The 5000-nt window shown below is 54.0% G+C and overlaps 1 non-coding gene across 1 annotated transcript in view; it reads left to right on the top strand.

Annotated features, from left to right (window-relative positions):
• The first annotated feature begins 3477 nt into the window (after window positions 1-3477).
• LOC126197080 (small subunit ribosomal RNA) overlaps window positions 3478-5000 on the top strand; it is a 1909-nt gene continuing 386 nt past the window's right edge. Inside the window, exon 1 of the ribosomal RNA XR_007539483.1 lies at window positions 3478-5000. This exon is cut by the window's right edge and continues 386 nt beyond it. This is a non-coding gene — a ribosomal RNA (small subunit ribosomal RNA).

Genomic DNA, 5000 nt, shown 5'->3' on the forward strand with positions numbered 1-5000 from the left:
GCCAACCATAGTGCCAAAACACAGCATCGCCATCGCCATCGCCATCTATGAAAACACGACGAAACCACATGCAATAGCCCCATCTACGCGCATCCGACAGCACTACAACCACCATGTCGATCGCACCACAAAAACAATACCGCCATCTATGCGACGCCAAGCTGACTACGACGGCGATGGGCCCCACAGTACCCGTTTCCAGATCCCACCCACAAAGCCTGCATCCACTGTCCACCACAAGAGCACCAACGCCAGTCCCTGCGCCGCACGACGTCGTCCACCGACAATCACGCCACCCGCCCCCGTACGTGCCTCACCCCACCTGCCCAACTCGCAACTCCAGCGGATGAACGGCGGACTCTTCTCGCAGTCGTAAGTTGCAATCCACACCTATATCGTCCGTTTCATGAAGAGTTTTATCCAAGATGCGAAATTCCCGCTGTCCCTACACATGCTCTAAGTCTGTGCGCGATTGCGTGCTCACAGTACAGATTCCGATGCTGAGCGATCAGCTAGGAAGCGCCCCAACCATGTCCGTCCCAATGGGCGTTGCACTCGCAGTCGCAAAGACTCTGGCAATGGCTAAAAGCACTCTGCAATATATTACGCAGACGGGTAATGACGGTCCGAGCGCCCACAGGCAGGGCGTAGCGTATCCCACCTGCAGACATGTGACGTTGTCACACGACCAGTTGTCACTAATCGACTCATTGCTGATAATCATATACCATACACCGGGGAAAGCTGCCGCAAGCGGTAGCTACGTAGTGCAGTTGCACCTCTACTACTGTACAGAGATAGAACACCACGTGCCTGCAACCAGATTAAACTGATACATGGCGCTGATTACTAATAGATGCAGAGCCATCGGAATATAGATGACATACGACATCCAACTGTCCCTATACATGCTGACAGTCGATGCACACAATGTGAACTACACGTCACCCAGATACTCTATCACACACTACTCTCTGGCTGTAACCGACACACACATTATCTACGCACCGGCATGGAACAACGTCCAGTGCATCCTCTCCGCCACATTACACCATTCACACTATGATAACAAAACCAGGACGTCCACCCCAAAAACAGAATATCTCACTCTTCCAACAACCATCATTACTCAGATAAGCCACCAACACTGACACATGTCCTACACAGGGGTGCAACCAACACCACCACACTGGCTTGTGTCACAGCATAGAAACAATGGCAGGAATGAAAGACACAGGTCTGCCACTCACTTGCCACACCCACAGAACCGGCGCGCCACCCCCCCTGAGCCAAAGGTGCATCTTGACGTGACACATCTCAGGGTGCCTCAAGCGTCCACTTACCATCATCACTATGAACGAACCTCGTCCCCTCCCCCCTCATACACCATCCCTTAACCTAACCTATGTTGCGCCTTAACCTAACCTATGTTGCGCCTTAACCTAACCTATGTTGCGCCTTAACCTAACCTATGTTGCGCCTTAACCTAACCTATGTTGCGCCTTAACCTAACCTATGTTGCGCCTTAACCTAACCTATGTTGCGCCTTAACCTAACCTATGTTGCGCCTTAACCTAACCTATGTTGCGCCTTAACCTAACCTATGTTGCGCCTTAACCTAACCTATGTTGCGCCTTAACCTAACCTATGTTGCGCCTTAACCTAACCTATGTTGCGCCTTAACCTAACCTATGTTGCGCCTTAACCTAACCTATGTTGCGCCTTAACCTAACCTATGTTGCGCCTTAACCTAACCTATGTTGCGCCTTAACCTAACCTATGTTGCGCCTTAACCTAACCTATGTTGGGCCTTAACCTAACCTATGTTGGGCCTTAACCTAACCTATGTTGGGCCTTAACCTAACCTATGTTGGGCCTTAACCTAACCTATGTTGGGCCTTAACCTAACCTATGTTGGGCCTTAACCTAACCTATGTTGGGCCTTAACCTAACCTATGTTGGGCCTTAACCTAACCTATGTTGGGCCTTAACCTAACCTATGTTGGGCCTTAACCTAACCTATGTTGGGCCTTAACCTAACCTATGTTGGGCCTTAACCTAACCTATGTTGGGCCTGAACCTGCCCTCTTAATTGTTATATGAATCGAGAAATTCATGTAGCGTTGCCGAATCGCAACCCTCTCAACATAGATCAGCGCACGCACTCTCTGGTGTCCTGCGTATTGTTTCATGTTACGGTGCGTACCCTCACAACATGTTGCGAGTGTTGCGTTCTTTCCACATGGTCCCGCTATCCACTGTAATGTGTACTGCTATAGGATGTATATCGCCCCCCCCCCCCCTCCCTGTCTCCTCTAGCTCGTCGGTCAGGTGTTTGCGTGTTTAATCAGCTTCGCAGCTGTGCAATGGCATTCGCATACGTACGCGGGCCATCTTTCACGTGTTCTCTCCTGCACACGTCGCAGCGTGTATGTGTGCTGATGTAGCGTGTCGTGACACTTAACAGCCAGGCATGCAAGACTCGTTGAATTAGCAAATGTAGATGGACGTCTACGTTTGCTGCCCACGTTACGCAAATGAACTGGAAATCCGTTGTTGAGCGGTTGTTCACGCTGCAGGTGAATCGTTGATAGCGACGATCGGTACAGCTATTAACCGGTTGCTTCAGCGACACCCGTCATACCCACGAACGTGAGTGGGCATGTGGGTATGAAGCGATACGCGGCGGTGGCTGGGTGGGACCGTCCCCGGCCGTTGCGGGGGCAGCGCCCGGCGTGCTGGCCGCGCGCTGCGTGGGCGCACGCGCTACAGCCGCCTGGTGGGGGCGCCCAGTGGCAGGCGCGCCGGCCGACTGGCGCGGCAGGCGGCGCAGCTGCGCGCCGGCGCACCCAGCGCGCGGCGCCGTGCGGCCAAAGTGGGTCCTCGCGGGCCCGGTGCGAAGCGCGGTGGACATCTGCAGTGTGCTGGTCCGATTGAGGACTGTGTGCGTTGAGGATGCGCCGCCGCCCGGCACTCGGCGCCGCGACGCCGTCTGCTGCTCGGTCGCCCCCGCGGTTCTCGCAGGTGGTTTGTATCGCAGCTGTGCGGATGTGTTGGCGCGTGCGCTGTGCTGGGAGAGTTCGCTTTGGCACCCAAGTGGGGCTCTGCCCCCCTGTGGCGCTGGCGTTGGAGCTGCCCGGTCACTGTTTGTGGCCGCGTGTTGTCTCCCGCCGGCAACACCACGACAGCACGCTCCCGGGCCTCTGTCGGCAGCGGCAAGCTCAGTTGGGAGCACGGGTGGTCGCACTGAAAGCGTCTACTCGCCTAACTCCGGGCGATTGCGCCTCTCTCGAACCCGACCAAGTACTTAGGACGGCGCTGCGCGCCGCCGGGACCTGAGAGGGTTTCGAGGTGTATCGTGCAGGGGAGCTCTGCCTCCTCCTGTTTGCAGAATAATTGAGCGGACGCTTGCGTGTTCGCGCGGGCCCCCGGGACACACTCCCGGGCGGCCGGCTGCTCAGCTCTAGTTGACGCAGCTCCCTGGTTGATCCTGCCAGTAGTCATATGCTTGTCTCAAAGATTAAGCCATGCATGTCTCAGTACAAGCCGCATTAAGGTGAAACCGCGAATGGCTCATTAAATCAGTTATGGTTCCTTAGATCGTACCCACGTTACTTGGATAACTGTGGTAATTCTAGAGCTAATACATGCAAACAGAGTCCCGACCAGAGATGGAAGGGACGCTTTTATTAGATCAAAACCAATCGGTCGGCTCGTCCGGTCCGTTTGCCTTGGTGACTCTGAATAACTTTGGGCTGATCGCACGGTCCTCGTACCGGCGACGCATCTTTCAAATGTCTGCCTTATCAACTGTCGATGGTAGGTTCTGCGCCTACCATGGTTGTAACGGGTAACGGGGAATCAGGGTTCGATTCCGGAGAGGGAGCCTGAGAAACGGCTACCACATCCAAGGAAGGCAGCAGGCGCGCAAATTACCCACTCCCGGCACGGGGAGGTAGTGACGAAAAATAACGATACGGGACTCATCCGAGGCCCCGTAATCGGAATGAGTACACTTTAAATCCTTTAACGAGTATCTATTGGAGGGCAAGTCTGGTGCCAGCAGCCGCGGTAATTCCAGCTCCAATAGCGTATATTAAAGTTGTTGCGGTTAAAAAGCTCGTAGTTGGATTTGTGTCCCACGCTGTTGGTTCACCGCCCGTCGGTGTTTAACTGGCATGTATCGTGGGACGTCCTGCCGGTGGGGCGAGCCGAAGGCGTGCGACCGCCTCGTGCGTGCTCGTGCGTCCCGAGGCGGACCCCGTTGAAATCCTACCAGGGTGCTCTTTATTGAGTGTCTCGGTGGGCCGGCACGTTTACTTTGAACAAATTAGAGTGCTTAAAGCAGGCAAGCCCGCCTGAATACTGTGTGCATGGAATAATGGAATAGGACCTCGGTTCTATTTTGTTGGTTTTCGGAACCCGAGGTAATGATTAATAGGGACAGGCGGGGGCATTCGTATTGCGACGTTAGAGGTGAAATTCTTGGATCGTCGCAAGACGAACAGAAGCGAAAGCATTTGCCAAGTATGTTTTCATTAATCAAGAACGAAAGTTAGAGGTTCGAAGGCGATCAGATACCGCCCTAGTTCTAACCATAAACGATGCCAGCCAGCGATCCGCCGCAGTTCCTCCGATGACTCGGCGGGCAGCCTCCGGGAAACCAAAGCTTTTGGGTTCCGGGGGAAGTATGGTTGCAAAGCTGAAACTTAAAGGAATTGACGGAAGGGCACCACCAGGAGTGGAGCCTGCGGCTTAATTTGACTCAACACGGGAAACCTCACCAGGCCCGGACACCGGAAGGATTGACAGATTGATAGCTCTTTCTTGATTCGGTGGGTGGTGGTGCATGGCCGTTCTTAGTTGGTGGAGCGATTTGTCTGGTTAATTCCGATAACGAACGAGACTCTAGCCTGCTAACTAGTCGCGTGACATCCTTCGTGCTGTCAGCGATTACTTTTCTTCTTAGAGGGACAGGCGGCTTCTAGCCGCACGAGATT

The sequence above is a fragment of the Schistocerca nitens genome, chromosome 7 (genome assembly GCF_023898315.1).
Source record: "Schistocerca nitens isolate TAMUIC-IGC-003100 chromosome 7, iqSchNite1.1, whole genome shotgun sequence".
NCBI lineage: Eukaryota > Metazoa > Arthropoda > Insecta > Orthoptera > Acrididae > Schistocerca > Schistocerca nitens.